Raw genomic sequence first — 19917 nt, 5'->3', positions numbered from 1 at the left:
AAAATAGAAATAATTTAAAATTGATGATGCTTTGCACGTGTCGTTATGAGAAAAGATGACATACCTTATTATTATTGAAACGAGAATTTTGATATCTCTGAGGAACGCGTCTGCGTTGGCAGATCCCCGATGATATCATGATAGCCATTAGCACAATTATCAAGAAAATATTAGGAAATATTTTCATCGTGCTGTAAATGTAATCTTCACGCAATGTACAGAATACAAAATTAATCTACAAAAGGAAATGTATTCAAAAAGTTTTAATTATTTCGAAATTTTCTAGTATAAATTCTGCGTATAAATTCTCTTTTTACTTTTCTGCAAAATACTGTTTTTGTTACTTACGAATTTAAAGTTACCACAATTCTTTGCTTGTTTTTATAAACCGATGTTTGATTATACTGAAACGTATACTTTATACGAGAAACAAACGTACTAAGTACTCCCTCTTTGTCGTATTTTCTATTTATACTCTGTTCTCTTAATTATATATGCGAATTCATTATTTTTTGCAAGGAACCAGTTAGAAAATATAACGATTTAAAGTTATATTTGCGTATCTTTTTTTACATGAGAAATCCCGCATCAAAATTCTGATGTCTACGATATAATATTTAATATTTAACGAATGTTAATATTATAACGACGAAATATATACGAATTAATAATGTTATGTTAATTGATATATATTTTGTTAATTTATAATGTTTGCGAAACTATTATATATATTTTTAGATGTGTAACAAAAATATATATTTAGACGAATGATTCAGTAATATTATAAAAATTAGAAAAGAATTTTTAACTGTTTTTTTTTTACTTTGATAGCGTGAAACAATTATTTTAAGAGGGTTTTGCCTTTTTTTAGCACATTTCTCTGATTTGAAAAGATTACTTACATGATATACGTTAAATAAGTGTAGTCTCGAGAAGTCGGAAAAAAGCTTACAGCAATCTTAGACAAATGAATACAAATGTAAGCTATAATTTGAAAATACGGGAATACATAAATAATGCGATGCTGAGTATATCCAAAAATAATATTTACTATATTTATCCATAACAACAGTAAGAAACGGTATTATAAATGGCAAGATTGAGAACTATTTATGATAAGTACAATATATATGTAAATAATTCAATTTAATGATAAAAAACATAAATACATAAATTTATTAATATACATCAAAATATTAATATACAAAATATTTCTGTTATTTTTTGTTGCTATTGCGGTTATGATGGAATATTTCATCGTTGCTAAATTTTCGCAAACAAGTTAATGTCCCAATATTTGCAAGAAAATATCCCTATACCACTTCGAAGAAATGTTGCATTATGGAATGTTTAGATTTTCAAAGCACGCTGCTTGTAGATATTTTGAGAATATTTAATGATGTCTTTTTAATTGGAGACAGTTGTAATAGTAAGACTTTGTTTTCGTAAAAGATATAAGATTAAAGTAAGGATATAGATGTGCTGTTATCTACTATCATTCCATAATCTCTTTCTCTCTTTCTTCGATTTTATATAGATTACATCGCGCGTTCTCATCACAATAGAAATAAAAACTTTAATATCAGATACGATAGTATAAAAAAAAATGAATGTATAGATTGAATTGATTTGTTTGATTTATTTGAAGAATCTACGCAACAATTGCGACAAATATAAACTCTGATATTTGTTTTTTCTATATGTAAAGCTTCTATATGTAAGCTACTACATTATTTCATATTTTTAAAATTAACCAATCATATTAATTGGTTATTACTCAACAATTTTTGAATTATAAAAATTGTTATAATCAATATTTTTAACTGCTAATGTCAAAATCTAGTGACGTATTCTTAAAAAAAAATTATTAATCATATTACCATCTATACATCACATTTCAAAGCTTTGTTTCTAAGTAATTGCCATTGCAGTAATATATTTTTTGAATATTAATACGTAATGATTAAGAAAAGCATAAAAAATAAACACGACATGGAAATATATTTTCAACAATTTAAATTAATTAAAATAAATTAACATATTTACACATATCTCAGTTATTGGAATTAGCTTTTGTGCAACATACGCGTAAATAATCTCTTTCTGATTGTAATTATTCTACATATATATGTATGTATGAATGTAAATACAACTTATTAATCTTAATGAAAGTTTTATGCCAGTTCTCGCAGTTAGTAATAAGATTCGGCATGTATAATAACTTGATAATTACTTGCATATTTTCGTTGTCTACGTGCGACATTGTCCGTGAGTTTGTTTTCTCTTCCCAGATCTCGGAAGCATTTCTAGTGTCACATGCGCGACGGAAAGACAGAGTTATTCGAATGAAATAGGAATAGTAGTTGCAGCGGGGACTGTGTTTCAGCAGTAATTTCTACAGTAGTAATTACAGCGATAGTAATTTCAGTGGTACTAGATGCGGTGATCTTATTCGCATATTCTCGATGGTATCATTGCCATTAGCGTGATTATCGGAAAAACAGTAAGAAATACTTTTATGGTGCTGTAAGAGAAGCGAGAATTCTTTACTGAGTTCTTCGCAATCTGAAAAGGAAGGGAAAAAAAGCAAGATTCAATCTCAAATATAAGTTGCATCGAGTTTTTCTCGTATTCTTTTGCAATTTTAAAAAGTAAATTACATATAAATTTCTCATTCCTTTAGTTTGTTCAAGTATAATACTATATAAATTATCTTTTAATTATTATGCACAGTTGCTTATAATGCTTGTACCTTCTTGATAGCTTTAGCTTTTTATTCTGAGCACTTTTTGATTTTTCAAAGTAACGCAATTTTTTCGCTTTTTTAAACATTATTTTAATCTTCGCGATTTATAATTTTTTCTTTAATTTTTCTTATCTTTTTTGTAAATTCGAGTCTTCTCAGCGCGATTAATTCCTTTTGGAGCAAAATATATTGCAATTTCTTTATTTTATATTTAGTATTTATAATTTAGTTTATCTTTTAATATGTTTTATAATTCGTTTTTTTTTCATTATGATACATTATTTCATTTACTATTAAATTTAAATTAAAATTGAGTTAATAAACTGATATATCTTTTAATAAGCAAGCTAGAAGGGAGTGAAGATAGCTAATATTCAATCGTAAATGAAGATTAAATTCATATCATATTTATACTTTACATATAATTTTATACTTTTTATAATTTGATTTGCATATATTTTAAAATGTTTGAGAAATTGCTTTCTTAGTTATTGTGATCAGATGACAATCATAAAATGCTAATAACATCAAAGGAGAATAATTTCCAAAAAATTAGATTTAAATATTGAATTAATCAATCGATTATAATATGAATAATCTATAAAATAATTGATATTAATATGAAAATTGACTTATGCTATTTTAATTTATACTTTTTAAATTAATTCATGATTTTTATTGGGTTATTCAAAGATTTTCGAATTATATAAGAATTGCCAATTTTATGTCATTCTATCTTATTTAAGATTGACATTGACATTTATATTGGTAAATGTAGTTACTTGCACGTTTCCGCCGTTAAAATGGTTTGCGATATTTTCCATGAATGTTCACTTTTGACCTGGTGGGCAAAAAGACCTCGTGAAAAAATCTATGTGAAAGCATCCGGAACAAGAGTATATCGATGGCAGAATAGTGGATCAGTTTTCACAGTAGTATATTCGGTTGTAGTGTATCTCTCATTGTCAGTCTCTACAATAGTATATGTATCCGGTTGTAGCAATATCTCAGTTTTTACAGGGTAATATATTCATGTTAAGTTTAAATGTTTTCATCCCCTGCGAGAGCATTTTATTTCCGATTCACAAAATTCAATCGCAAATATAATTTTTATATAATTTTTAAATCTCTTTCGAAATTCTTGTGTAGATTTATATAAATTAAATTCTTATATAGATTAACTTTTACATATAAATTTCTCTTTTTTTAAATTCTTTTTTCAGATATATTATAAATGTTTTTATTTTGGATGTACTAATGTTTTTATTTCTTAATTGTTAAACATGATTGTTTATAATATTTATGAATTTTTAGCTGTTTTTTTCTCAATACTGCAGGTTTTTTTTTTAAATGACAGTTTATTTTTTGATTTTATTCTTTCGTAATATCTTTGTCACGATTGTGTCGCTATTATAGTCAGTTTTTTGTTCTATGAACTCTGTTAAGTCTTGTTGGCATGTCTAATTGTTGGCATAATTTTGTTGGCTCCAAATGAGATTGAATTAATTTATTTATTATGGAATATTTAAAGGACTTTTACACACACAAAACAACATCTGGTATTAGCAAGAGAAAATTAAACTTTATTTTTTCTAAATATTATTTTGTTAATTCATAACTCTCAAATTAGTTCGTCTTTTTCATTAGATTATTAAATAATTCTTGAATTAGCAATTGATTTTATATATTTGAATATATTTGTAAATCTGCAGTATCTGCATTTTGCATATTTGCTAATCAGTCAGTTCGATTTCTCTATAGCCGCGCCCTTGGTTCTGAGTATTATGTAGCTGCAAATAAATAGAGAAAAATTAAATAAAAGAAGAAATGTAAACTGTGAAATATTTTTCTCTCTCTTTCTCTCTCTCTCTCTCTCTCGCTCTCTTTCTCTCACTAATTTTTATAAATTATTAAATACATATTTATAATATGTAATCATGGTACATATAAATTTTCAAAAAATTTTTAAATAGAAATTACTATAGAGACTACTTTAAATTCATAATTGAATAATGTAGAATATTTAGAACATTATAAAAGATGTATACAATTTACTGTTTACAATTTTAATATTTATAATGTTTTTGCTACTAATTTTTTTAAGAATAGTTTATACAATATTTAAATGTTACACACAATATGCATACATTTTTCTCTTTCTCTTTCTCTCAGTATATAGATATATATGTATATATTTTTTCTATATATATATATATATATATATATATATTATAATTTATTATTTTAATTTGACACATAATAAAGCTTGATCTCTTATCTATCGCAATTAAGATTAAAATACAGAACTTTAATGATGATTACCAAGATGCATATCAAATGTATCTTCACACATAATCATCATTAAAGGACATGCAACATACTTTCTGACATTCTCGGCATCTCCCCGACAATCTTTCGGGTAAAGCTTTGCAATATGTAAATTGTAATTTGTAAAAATTAGAATATTTCTCTCTCTCAATTTTATACGATGTAGATATTATTATTCCTAATTTCTTATTTATTAATCCCATGATAAAAGTTTGATGTTTTATCACAAATAGGATTAAAATAAAAATAATTTAAAATTGATGATGCTTTGCACGTGTCGTTATGAGAAAAGATGACATACCTTATTAGGATTGTATCGTTGACAGATCACCGATGAAATCATAATAGCCATTAGTGCCATTATCAGATAAACGTTAAAGAATATTTTCATTATGTTGTAAAAGTAATCTTCACGTGATTTATGAAAGTTAATCTGTAAAAGGAAATTTATTTAAAAAATTTTAGAAAAATTCCATGTAAAGTTGTTTCTCTTTTTATTTATCTTTTTTCCTTTATTATTTGATGTGTTATAGACTTATCTCTCTCCTAATCATTCTGTACTGTTATAATGCTTACAATTTAATTTCGACTTTGTTCTCTTAATAGTTTTATTCTTTGATTTTTTAACACACTTTTTCTGTAATATTTCATTTTAATTTTTTCACTGTTTGTATAATTACCACAATTTTTTCCCTCTTTCTATAATTTCGGTCTTCTCAATATTGCGATTATTTGAACTCCACACGTGTTTTGCAGTTTCTCTATTTGATGTTCACTATTTATATTGCACATATGTGATTATGCAGCATGAATAATTATGTGAAAAAACCTGTTTAAGTTGTTTTTTCTTTTAATTAAATAAGGAAAAATAGTGATTAATTTCTTCTAAGTAAATGAAAATTTATATTAGTCATTTTATAAGATTTTAGTCGCATATAAAGATAATTATTTTTCTCATCTATCAACGTTTATCTGATAATGGCACTAATGGCTATTATGATTTCATCGGTGATCTTGAAATGTTTAAAAAATAATTTTTTTATTTTGAAAGTTTATGTTAAAAAATTCTAATGAAATATTTTACGAATAACATAAACAAATGATCTCTGAAGAATTTACAATCATTAAATTACTTTTGAATTGATTATAAAACGATTTTTAATAAGGTTCCACAATCGCTAATTGTTTAAGATTTATGCATATTATATGTAATGTCATCGTTATTAAACGCGAGAACGCGATTACTGGAATTAAATTTAATGTATAATAACATATGTGCCGGCCTTTGAAAGTATATGCAAATATAATTTTACTGTCACAAAGATGTTCGATTTTATTTTATATATAATTTTGGTGGGCAGGAATCAGATTGACGTCATTGTGTAATTAATTGCATTTATATATAATTCGTGGCCGTGAATGCATATACAATACAAATAACATTAATTGTATAATGTGAATTTATTGAAATTTTGTTGACACATAGAGTATTTTCGTCGTTCTATCGTTACTACGATATTTTGGAATTCCACCTCGCTTCTAGCTTTCAGCTGATATTGCTGAAATGTTAGTCTGCAAACAGACATAAAATACACATGTCGTACTTTAGGAAGGAATCTGTCGCAAATCAGAACATATAATTTTCGGAGATGAAAGAAACCACACAGGAGAAATTTGTATTTAAAAATTAAGTAGAATATTATCAATTCAATATCTATATAGATTGTTAAACTATTTCTTTTATTTTGTATATTAACCTGGAATAATTTGTTTGAAAATTATATATCGGTAATTATTGTCACAGCTAATTTACTGAAAGTTATAAAGTTTAAGACTGCGCCAACACTATTAGCGGTTAATTAATAATCATAGTTAATCCTTTTTCTGATTATTAATAAAAATATACGTACGATAATTTAAAAAATTATTACATTATTTTAAAATTAGTAGTTTTAAAATTAAAAGTTTTTGCATTATTATTAACTTCTACAACTTGTTAGATAAAAATTTGTCGTTCGTGCATTGATTTTTTGAAAATTGCGTGTAAAATATAAAAGCAGAGTTTAATTTTTATTTCTGTAGACAATTCTTTTTAATACATTTTTTCTCAAAAAGGTAGTTACCTCTGTCTCATTATAAAGGTTTGCGACATCTTCCTCTAGAATCTTGTCTCTCGCCTTCCTGACATGGTTTTGCAGTTGTTCTTCTGGGCTCGTCTATAACCTTAAGCTTCTTCGACGGCATAAGCATAAGATATTTATCCTCATTTTCTTGACAGGTTCTGAGGGGTACCAAGATTAACGTCATCGTCGCAAGTAAATAAAATAATGACAAAAAAACTTCATCTTATAACAATATAGGTTTTGTCTAAAAATGAAAGTTAAAGTTCAGATAACTTTTGTATCTTCAATTCCGCGCATTTTACTTACCTTTATATAGCGGCTCTTTCTTCTCAATTATTAAATAAATATTAAGTTGAATATTTTGCGAAGTTTTTGAAATTCTGCGCATTATACATTTTTATTCCGATAAATATTTTACCTCTTCGCTATCGTATGTTTTTTATTTATACTCGGGTATTTCTGATGGTGCAGGTATTTCTTTGTTTTAGTGTAATAAAAATTAAAGTTAAAAATGTAGATTGAAGTATATTGGATCGCATCATTACTATCGAAGTTATTAATATCAGTATAACTGAGGTATGTGTACTCAATGTTAGTGTTCCATTTAATTTTCCGTGTGTAAATACTTATAAAACTTTAGTAGGAGTGAGAAGTAGTACAAGTCTAATAAACTAATAAATAATGGACTTGATCAATTTCGCATATTTCTATGTTTTATGATTTCTTACACGCGATCTGGCCACTATATTCTTTTTAGCTATGTCCTGAGCTATAGATCCTAAGCTATATACTTAGATACCACTGACTAAAATCGATCTTCGATATAGTGAAAGAATGTTTTAAAAATAACATCATTCATTGATCAATAGAAAATAGGTAATTATACATATTCGGCGAACAAGTAATAATTTAAACAGAAATATAATGAAAGAAGTGTAAAAATGTATAAACTATATAAGTATTTTTATTTCATATTTATAACATTAGCTACAACCGCTTATTTTGTTAACTTTGTATTATTATTAATTTATTACACATAATATTTTTATTTTTTAAATTACATGGATATTTAATTTATATAGAAAACATAACTCTGTCGATTTTATTTATTTATTATTAGTCTTTATTGAGATACATGTATATGATTTTCTTTATATTACATATATAATAAAAAAAGAACATAAAAAAATTAAATGAAGAAATGAAAAAATTTCTTGTTATAATATATCGGGATTATATAGCTGCAAAATTGATAACAAAATTAATAACAATAATACAAAATGAACGATATAGATAAATAATCGCGTTGGAGTAGCGAAATAGCTGCTTCCTCTGATAGCAAAGCGGACGAATCAATTTGACCGTTTCCACATTCGCTATTGTTACGATATTTTATCCCGACATTTGTACGCACTTTCGGATGACATCGCCCATATGTCGAATCTGCAAACGAATATGAAAAATGTAGCGCACAGATAAATACAGCAGTGAAGTCCTTGACATCTTTGTTCAGTGATATAAAAATTGAATCGTGTGCAACAGTTTTGTATGTTTTCATATTTTTCCTTTGACGTGCTGTAAATTTTGTTCCGTTGCTGTAATTAGGTATTTTAATAAGCCGGAAAAATGCATATTGGGGAATTAAACGTATGGAATAAATAAGAGGAGGAAATAGGAGGAAAAATACATTTTTTTCGTCGAAAAATAAGAGAGGAAAAATGTGTTTTTTAAATACTTCCGGCAAAAAAATTTACATAGGAAGCATAAATCTCCGCTAATAAGGTACTTTATCTCAAATGTGTATGTCAGAGATATTCATGTTTATAAGTTAAACATTTGAATTTACATTTAAATTAATGCAATTATTAAGATTAATATGTATAATTCTATAAAGAGGATATTCTCTCGAAAGGAATTTTTCAACTTTTAAATATGCAAAATTATAATACATAAATATTAATTTGTTAAAAAAATATAAATATATTCAAATTATAATAGCGTCTAAAATAATTAATATTAAAAAAAATTATTATAAACAATTTTTTGAACAGATATCTAATAAAATAATTATATCTAATAAAAAAATTTTTTATTTGAACTTTTATAATATATGATAAATATATGCAACAATCTTCTTCTCTCTCATTTTTTATATAAATAATTTAAATAATCATAAATTTTGAATAATATTTTATACACCTATTATATTTATATAAAATTATTAATTGCTATAAATATTTTATTAAATGTTTTAATTAATTAAAAATAAATATTTAAAACGAGAAATTTTTCAAATAACAAATAATTTAAATATTACTTCTTATCTCTCCCATAATTGTTCCGCCGTTGTTTGACAGGTTTTTCTGGATTTTTTCTTATTTTTTTTCTCGTGAATGATTATTCTTTAGCTGTTTCACGGACACATGCTCACATGACACTCGGAAAAAATATTAATGGTGATTGATAATCAATCATATAGATATTGTGTCGCACTTTTGTATTTTCGATTTTAATCGCACCATGTGCACATTTTCCAAATGATAAAGTGCACTTTATCATTTGGAAAAATTATGATTTTTTTGGTGCTTGCAAATCGCACTGCCAGATTTATACGTCATTTATTGCAGCAATATTATATGTCTGTCCTTAACAAATAATATACGCTCGTATTTTGTATTGCATTATAACGTAAGTGGGTAAATACAGATTGAAATTAACAATATATATATATATATATATATATATATATATGTACGCGATATCTGATAAACACCGTGTAATACTCGAAAATATGATTAGGTATGTTGATTATTTGTACGATAGATTTCGATTTAATATATCTCGCGAGATAAGCGATAAACCATGACGATGTATACATAAATGGCGATATTATGTGACACATGTTAAATATTAAAATATAGGTTGATAACGGATTGTATTTGTTAATTAAACGTATTGCGAAGCCGTTCGATCGGAATCAATTCGTCCAGCAATTTGCATCTGTTTTGTTAATGATCGAAAAATTTGAAAATAGCATCGATGATTGCATTCTGATATCGCGCGACGTTAAGTAAATTAAACTACAATATAATTGGCTAATTAAAAATGTGATGTATATTGTTTAAAAGTATACAATTCAAAGTTAATATTGTTCGCGTGATCTCTTTTTAATGTTTAATTTAAATTTAATTATTTTCCATAAATCTCGCGAAATAAATGTATTATTAATAAACAACTGGTATAATATCGATGGATTTCCGTTGACTCGAATCATTCGATTCTACGTACGCATGAATGGAAAAATAATAACCAAAATCGTATAGGATCGCACGCGGGTGATTTCAAAATAACAAAAACAGTGAGAAATGCGATAACAATAGATTACTCCGCGAGTTTATTTTTTAGTTAAATGCCGCGTGGATAGGTTGTCATATGGCATTTCGACCTTGTGACGTATAGTGTGTTACGATTGCGTCGCATTCATTCACTCGCGCGAGGTCGAGCGGGAAGGTAGCAGCGCGAATCGCTCCGTATTATCTTCTTTCTCTTTATCATCGCATTTGATTTTATTTCTATCATCCTTCTCTCTCGAGAAACGTCATCATTTCCTACAATAATTACAATTAGTGATCAGTGTTTGCTGTTATCTAAATAAAATTATATAGATGAAATTTTGGCGCCATCTTATCTTTATATAAATAATAAAAATATGTATTATCTATAGCTGCATCTTAGGAAAAAAGTGTTATCTTTACTAAATTATCTAGAATCTTAAGTAGCAAACTGATGCCATTAACGTCAAAATGACGTGCGCTTGCTGCCTGGAATAATGTTCTGACAATTTGATTTATAGAGTCATAGCACACATAAAAAAATACTTATGTTAGTAGTAGAGTTTAAGCAGTAAGCGATAAAAATATAAATATATTTTTATATCTCTTTTATAATTTACATTTTTTTAACTGCGTTTAATGAAAATTATCTAAATAAATTGCCATATAATTTTATCTTTTATCTAGATATATTTAAAACAAAATCATCTTTATTTTAGTTAAGATGAATTTACATATTTTTATCTCATCTTCCTCTAGCTAATTTTAAAATCATCTAAACACAACACTGTTAGTTAGACTCGCGAACAAAGAATCTACGAATCGATCTATCGAGATAAATATTTCGCGCGCGATTTTTTTATACGACACAGAAACCGAAACGATGAGATAGCAATTCTATAACGGATAATTATATTTCTTTAATAATTAGGTTATAGAATATATGTATATATATATATATATATATATATACCATATATATGTATATCCCGCATATATCTCATTTTCAACTTTTGTCGATTCAGATATAATTTGCTCGCACAATTACTGAATCGAGAACAGAATAAATCAACGAATTGAATAATCCAATGTACATACATTGCATTGGTTAATTAGTTATTAATTCGTCTTGTTTAGTTCATTGTCGGTGCTATTTTAGAATTTTTCGGTCATCGGTGAAGCACATCGCAGATATGCGAAAACGGATCGATTCCGGTCCACTGGCTGCGTGATGTGTTTATATGGGTCGAGTTAACACAGTCGTTTTCATTAATCTGATATATGTTTTAATATTTATGAAAATGCGCAAATTCAAATTCGTCGTTCGCGCATCGCAAATAATGCACCACCCGCGAGATTTATCGCATCAAAATCCGTGAATAATCAACAAACCTAGTTTTTTATACTTTCAAAATATTGCCGTTTATCTCTTTAAACATATCTCTTTAAATACATGTATGATATTTACTGGAACACATCGCGGACATTTTTATCTCATGTTTTTTTCAACTTTTCTATATTTATTTTTAGCATTTGCTAGTAACAGATGTATTATTACCGCGACGAGAGAGTGACGCCTAAATTTCATCGTGCGATTCTCGAATGCCGAGTTGATGATAGTTTTCGTGTTGTTCTCCTGTCGCATAATGTAATATAATAAAGTGCGCATCGCGTGCGGTTAACGTCGGCAGTGACATGCAAAGTGCATCGCATCGTAGACTAATTCTGTTGATTAGTGCGCGCGCGATCATAATTAACCATGTTTTCGCGCGTGAGTGTTATGTGAGTGCCATGGAAAAGCCACAGAGCAATCAAAAACGAAGGAGAGAGGTGCAGGAGGCCCGGGATATGTCAGGCGACAACGGAACAACCGTGGAGTAGAGGCAATATGTACACTGTTTCATTTTATTACTTATAAAATTAATTAACGCTATGTTAAGCAGTAATGATTTATTTTACATCACTGACTTATAACACGGATCAAATGTTTTCAATTTCATTTTAAAATCATTTGAACGATTTATTTATTAATAAAATATTTCTCAATTATTGATATTATGATAGAAATGTATATAGTGTTATTTAGCTTTGTAATTTATTTTTTTACATTATTTATACAAGAATTAGTTTTTAATTTTTTATCATACTTTATGTGAAAGTTTATATACTTGTAAAAAGCTTTTTTGGAAAATTATTATCTTGAAATTTCCTAAATTTTCGTCTAATTTCTTTTATATTAAAGTTTTTATTTCAAGTATTTATTTAACGTTTAATGAAGAAAAATTGCGCGCAGTAATTATTTGACGTTTGGATTAATTAGAACAGTTTTATAATTTGAATATATTTATATTTTACAAATCAATGTTATGTACAATTCTGCTTTGCAAATCGCACATGTAAGAGTGTTAAATTAATTTAATTTCAAGATAATGGAGTCCTATAATGATATTGAACGCAAAATAATAAACCAATTTCTTGCTATTGAATTATTAAAATATTACTATTATTTAAAATATCTAATTATACTATTTATTTCTATAGTAATTATTTGTATTATAAAAGAAAGTTGAAAATTTAGATTAATAAGAATATATCAGATTTAAATATCTACTTAATATCTGATAAAAATGTATTAAAAATTATATATCTTATGCCAATAATTTTATTCGAAATTTTATAAATAATTTTTATAATTCTCGAAAAGTTGTGCCACATAAATTTACCATGTATACTTCTCTTTTCTTAAGATTACTCCTTTGAATTTTCTAAAGAATCGTTCGACACCTTCCCTTCGAGTCATGTCGCTGTCCAGTTGGACACGCAAATTCTGGTACTGCTATAATATTGAACGTAGATGCTGTTGTTGATTGTTCCTTTGATATCGTTAGATTCGATTTAGATATCGTTAGATTCGGTCTTTGTAAGTCGAATCGAAAACCTTGACGTCTGTCCTGTAGCGGTGATGATATGACGGTCAGTATCATCACGGCGATGGTTAACAATGCAATCGAAAATCTCATTCTCGATATTCACTGCCGAATATAAAATTAACTGTTCCGAACGTTTCCTCTCGATGAGAGTTTCTCAAATGACGCGTACAATGTATAAATACTTTTGTTGGCAAAGCAGAAATGCTTTGCGTCGCAACTTATTCTCGCTACTTGCCAATCATTTATAAAGATATATGTCGTTATGCAATGATTCATTAATTTTTCTTCGAGAATTCTACGAATCGATAAAATTATACGATTTATAATTTCCACTACAGAAGTTGAGTCTCATCTACACGGGAGCGTGTCAAAGGTGAAGTAAATCCTTGATAAGAATTTATCAAAACAAGTGTAACTTGCTTTATTTTGAGATGATGAGAAATAAATTCTAATTTTAATTTAAGTTTTATTTCTGGATAAAATATTTGAAAAAAGATACTATTTTTAAATTGTACAGATGTATTTTTAATGATAATTTGTGTGTCGCGATATTTTTAATTTAAAGTTATTTTGTGGATGAATCTCAATACATAGTAATTTATAATTAATAACAATATTTTTTATAAATATAAATTTAAAGTGTAAGACAGGCAATATTTTTTATATTATATTTTTGTTTTCGAAATATTCATTTTTATATAAATTTTCCACACACACACACAATATAATTTTTATACAAATTATTTAACTTCTTATATTTTTGCAAAATGTTTTTTCTAATTCTAATTGTATTTTGTATTTTTGTTTATATTGTTATATTATTTGATTATTCTTTTCTTTATTTTTTTATTTTATGTTCTGCGATATTAAAAAAAAATTTAACAAATTTTTCGAAAATTTAATTTATTAAGAAATCCGCTATTTTAATAAATAGTCAATAATCGAAGCAATGAAAGTTAATACGTCGTTTAATACGTCTTATTTAAAGTTAATGTAACAACCAAGTATCATTTTGCATTTCAAATAACATCGTGTGAAATCTATAAATATGCATATATGAGGCTCACAGAAAATATCTTGTCTACGAAATTGCGTGAATATCCGAAATTACCAAACATAAAGAGAGAGAGAGAGAGAGAGAGAGAGAGAGGAGACAAAAAAGAGAATTATAAAAATACGAAGATTGTAGGAGACAAAACCATTAACTATGTATATATATCTAAAAATATTTATATGAAAAAAGTTTTTTTTGCTTATTGTTGTTCAAATATTAAAAAGTGTTAGATAAATTGTATTTATATAGCCATTTTCATATAGAAGACTGGTCTTTTGTCGAAAAAAATCTATTGTGCAAGAAAAAGCTTTTATGACGATAAAATTTTGCTTTTCAGACTGACAAATATTTGACTTTTGCCTTGAATAAAGTTTTGCTTTTAGTAACCAAATAGAGTATCGTTTTTAAAACTAGCCCAATCTAGCTTTAGGACTGGAAAAAAAATTTTAACTGGTCAAAAAAATTTGATTTTTTAAGGTAAAAAACATGTGGTTTTCAATGCAAGAATTAATTTTTCTAGAATAAACGTATTAGTTTTTTAAAGACACATATATGATATATCGAATAAAAGAAATTTAGTTTTTATGAGAGCGATTCTTTTGAATTAAACTATGTTTTTTAATCAAAGACGTAATTCTTTCCAATCGCTAGTCAATTGCCCGCACACAGATTTTTTACTCATGTGATTGTTTATTGAATCTATATAACAATAAGAAAATAAAAATTTAAAAGCCTTTTAAAAAGCTTTTTTTATGATTAAAAAGCATAGATAAATCAAATAATCAACCAAACTAGCCAAAAATTAATTTATTTAATTTCACATGTGTTTGGTTGATTATTTGATTTATCTATGCTTTTTAATCATAAAAAAAGCTTTTTAAAAGGCTTTTAAATTTTTATTTTCTTATTGTTAAATATTTTACATGTAAAATTAAATAAATTGATTTTTGGCTAGTTTGGTTGATTATTTGATTTATCTATGTTTTTTAATAATAAAAAAAGCTTTTTAAGAGGCTTTTAAATTTTTATTTTCTTATTATTATATAGATTTAATAAACAATTACATGAATAAAAAATCTGTGTGCGGGCAAATTGAACATTTTAATAACAATGTAACTTTATGGCAAAATACAACATTTAATCTCTTAAAATGCGACGCAAAAATGAATAGATTAGGTACACACATTTTTAAAAAAGTGACAACAAATGTTTGTTAGTCTCTACATGAAATCTGTCAATTTTTTAAAATGTTTGCTTAACGATAGAATTTGAGAATAAAATAATGAATTTTTTAAATAAAATTTATAATTATTAATGAAAAAGCATCCTCATGAAACTAATGATGTTATTAAATAGCATGCATAAATTAATTGAATATTTATTATTATATATATATATATAAATTTTTTAAATAAAATGACCAATATTCACAATTTCTGTTTTTCTTTTAAATATTAAATAATAACTTCGAAGTTTAAATGATGATTTTAAGTTTGAAATATTGTTTGCGCACGTGGAAACGTCTTGAATCGTACTATTTAAACTTTAAATAGCATTTCGGAATGTCAGATGATATCTCGAAGACTTGAAGTAACCATCATTTATTAACAGCCACTCGACTAGTACGTTGGCAAAAGTTCATTAAATTCCCAAACATTCAAAGACCGTTTGTGCATGGATTTCGCGGACCGTCAATCAAAGGTTTAAAGACTGCCGGATGCGGCGAAAGAAAAAGAGGAAAAGAAAGAACAAACAAACTAACCGTGTGAAACGTTAATCAATACAATACGGACCTCCAGCGGCCGTTCCTATCGCGGCGATACTTTCTTCCGTCTCTCTCGATCTCGACGAAGCGTTCCGGCACGGTGATAATATTCCTCTTGACCCGTTTTTTAATTTCGCTTCCGTCTTCGGTGACGCTCGGCGTCTCCGCCGACAAAATGACGACCTCTCGCGCCTTATCCGCCACGATTTCTTCTACTTTTTCGCTATCAGTCACTGCCGGTCTTTCAGCCATTGTAACGCTTTCTCGATTGTTGGATTCTTAAACGATTTTCGATAATTCCTATTTTTCCGTCTAATCTGCCGTCAGATCTGCCGATAGATCCCTGTCTTTTCGGATCGACCTTCCACAGAAACGATCATAGCGTGCAGAGCTCCTTGAATATTAAATAATAACTTTGAATTTTAAATTACGCGAACTTTCAATCTGAATGACTGCGCATGAGGATGAATCGAATTATATTCTGGAATTTTCAATGAATACAAATATAATGAAATGTTAATAATATTTGGAAAACAAGCTTTTTCCTCAAGTTGCTTAAGCAAAATCTTCCGGAACAATTATCGAAAATTTTAACTTGTACATTTTTTTTATATTAAATCTTATATTTCCAACATATATAAATCTTAAAGAGGAACAAAGATTTAATACAAATGTTTAATAAATAGATTTTTTATATATATTCTGGTAATACAATGTATTTTCTAGTCTTTTTTAAGTATATAGTATTTCTAAGAGTGCTGAATGAGAAATGATTATTGTTAAACTATCGTTTAGATTTTTATAGTAGCAATTCATTTTTCTATCGCTTATTGGAATGACCCCGAAATGTTTCTTGCCACGGATTCTATAAGTCCTTATTGCTATTATGAAACTCGATTTATTGTTTCACACAGATTATCGATGTTTAAAATTTCTCTCTGTTTCAAATATATCATATATATGTATATTGCACAAAATATATTAATTCAATCTATTAATGTTATATCACTGTGTGACGCACTCGCGCACATCAGACTAATTCGATATTTCATCTTTTATCTATCTCGACTTTGTCGATTTACAATATTTGCGTTTATAGCCATACACACACACATACACAATGTTATATATTATATGATTTAACTTTTTTAATTTAATATTCTATATTTAATATAAAACTGTGTATATACCTATATGTATGTCTTTTCTCTGCCGAATACAATGAACGTAATGACAATGACATTTATCCCCGTTTCTGCTATTTATCAATGCTTTGAAAAAATGAGAGAAAATGAGAGAGAAAAACGGTGAATATCTTTTTTTTATTTACCGTAAAAATAGATTTGTAGTGTAGTACGATCTTCTCAAGGGTTCTCGCCGACGTTTACAGTATTATAGCACATTTGACGACATGGAAAAATATTATCTCGAACTTACCGAACGTGTAATCTTTAAGCGTGATTTAACGCGTTCCTTCGGTTTACGACGACGATTTCTCACCGATTGAGGTTCTCTTTTTTCTCTCCATCTGTCTTATCGTTATCGTTCGCTATCAATTGGCAAACGCTAAGCTTTATCGTGGATAAGGTTCGCTCTTTATTGCGTCTGAAGCGGATTTCGGACGGATTAGAAGCGCTTGGCGCTACTCCTCAAGTTCCAAGTACTCTTGAAGACTATTGCGGGACGAAAGGCAAACGTTTCCCTGGTCCGTCGTCGTTGTTCCTGAAAGTAAATTCGAGCTACAAATGCAGTAGCCAAGAAGAATGGAATGCAGTTGCAATGGATTACGGTTAGACTCTCGAAATTGCAGCTGCCGCAGGGGAAAAGTGTGGCAGGCAAATAGAGAATGGCACGCGATCGATTACTGGGAGATTCCGCTTTAATCTTCCGGTGGCAAGTGGCGAAATCTCACGGATTTGCATTGGCGGGGAGAATATAGTATATACGAAACCCTCCTACGTCTGTGAGAAAAATAGTTCGTTTATTGCAAGCGATTAAATTGAAGGGTTAAATGCAACGCGCGCGCACGTGGGGACGAGATCCATTTTTTTTATTATTTTGCAAGACAAAGTCCGAATTAAAGTCTAAAATTAAAATCTAAAATTAAAATCTAAATTTACTTCCAGCTATTATTTTCAGAATTTTATATTCTCGAGTTTTTTTTTTTTTTTTAAGAAAGTTGATTTTTATAAATATAGACTCCCCGGGGAATATATATGTGTGATCGATCGCAGTTGCTAAAGGATTATAAATTCACTCGGATTATTTATAGCGATAATAAAGCGCGAAGAGAAAAAAATTCGCGAAAGCTTCGTGTATTAGTTGTGCATTACATCGAGTTTTTGCAAGAAAATTAACTTTTTAAAAAATAAAAGAGGACAATGCGAAATACTTGGCAACGAGGAGTACTTGTTGTTGGAGCGTTTCATAAGAATTTACTTTGTTATCGCTTCAACTGGTAGTCATCAAACTTCTCCAAACATCGCCTCTTTCATGAACTTGTAGAATGCATTTTCTTCAAGATTGCAATTTTCGCAACTCATCAATGAACAAAATAACATTAAAATAGTAATAAACAAGTGTATACTTCTTTAACAATGTATTACAATTTTTTTGATTGAATATTTAAAAAGTTTAATAATTATGAAATATTATAAAATTAAATTGAATAAAATTGATTAAATTTTAATCTTTATTCAAATAGATAAGTTTGCTTTTTATAGATATGATATCGGTGCCTTTCTATCGATCATTTGATTCTTATAATTTATAAGAAGGTACGCACATACTTTATTATGAACAATTAGCTCAAGTTATTTAACATAGATTAAATATTAGTAAAAATATTAGATATTAATTTGTGTGAAATTTCTACATTCTGAAATAATAACGGTAATTTTCCTTATAAAAATCAAATAATGATTATGCAAATCGAGTTAACAGTTATTTAAATATGATAGATCTGGGTAATTTGATTCAAAGTTATGCAGCTTATAGTTTAACATTTTTAAATGTTATTTTATTTAATATGTTACATTAAACTCTTGCTCTTTATTGCTGATTATTTAAGTAAACTTTATGCGATGTCTATATTTTGATGTACATATCTATTTTCATGCTATTTTGTTCATATAGGAGATAAAGGAAATAATAAATAATAAAAATGCAAATGTTTTTATTTTACCGCATATTAAAACAAATTACCTAAAATAATTTTGAAATACAATTAAAATTGCTTTTGATAATTTATAATTTATAACAAAATTCGGAATAGAATTATATTTATAATTTTATGTAATACAGAAAATATATGAAGAATTTAAAATACATATATAATAAAATATATATATATATTAGAATGTATTAAATATATATATATATATATATATATATATATATATATTTGAATCGCGCAATATATAAAATTGAATAAAATCAAAATAATAAATAGAAATTATTAATATCATAAATCAAATTCTGGATTTTGTCGTAAGTTATAAATCATTTAAATGAGCTTTAATCGAGTATAATAATTTAATAAATTTAACTAATTTAACATTTAGTAATAAAATATTGATTCACAGGGAAATATATATTATATTGTATGCAACGAACATATTTTTTATTTAAGTTAAAGTT

The 19917-nt window shown here is 27.1% G+C and overlaps 1 protein-coding gene and 4 long non-coding RNA genes across 5 annotated transcripts in view; 1 reads left to right on the top strand and 4 right to left on the bottom strand.

Annotated features, from left to right (window-relative positions):
• The window catches only part of LOC114935298 (uncharacterized), a 96052-nt gene that overhangs the window by 36067 nt on the left and 40068 nt on the right, over positions 1–19917 (top strand). The gene's annotated exons all lie outside the window — the stretch shown is intronic.
• LOC114935302 (uncharacterized) lies at positions 272–3178 on the bottom strand. Its single transcript, XR_003820462.2, has 3 exons — positions 2234–3178; positions 903–958; positions 272–603 (listed from the first exon to the last, which is right to left on the bottom strand). It is a non-coding gene; the product is annotated as an uncharacterized LOC114935302 (long non-coding RNA).
• LOC114935299 (uncharacterized) lies at positions 4307–5838 on the bottom strand. The gene is made up of 3 exons (XR_003820459.2): positions 5755–5838; positions 5376–5507; positions 4307–4536 (listed from the first exon to the last, which is right to left on the bottom strand). It is a non-coding gene; the product is annotated as an uncharacterized LOC114935299 (long non-coding RNA).
• On the bottom strand, positions 6461–8640 carry LOC114935303 (uncharacterized). The gene is made up of 2 exons (XR_003820463.2): positions 7198–8640; positions 6461–6646 (listed from the first exon to the last, which is right to left on the bottom strand). It is a non-coding gene; the product is annotated as an uncharacterized LOC114935303 (long non-coding RNA).
• LOC146724725 (uncharacterized) lies at positions 15876–17850 on the bottom strand. Its single transcript, XR_014926561.1, has 2 exons — positions 17609–17850; positions 15876–16672 (listed from the first exon to the last, which is right to left on the bottom strand). It is a non-coding gene; the product is annotated as an uncharacterized LOC146724725 (long non-coding RNA).

The sequence above is a fragment of the Nylanderia fulva genome, unplaced genomic scaffold, assembly GCF_048542155.1.
Source record: "Nylanderia fulva isolate GAGA-0341 unplaced genomic scaffold, ASM4854215v1 Scaffold12, whole genome shotgun sequence".
Taxonomy (NCBI): Eukaryota; Metazoa; Arthropoda; class Insecta; order Hymenoptera; family Formicidae; genus Nylanderia; species Nylanderia fulva.
This window is presented reverse-complemented; position numbering and strand designations above follow the sequence as displayed.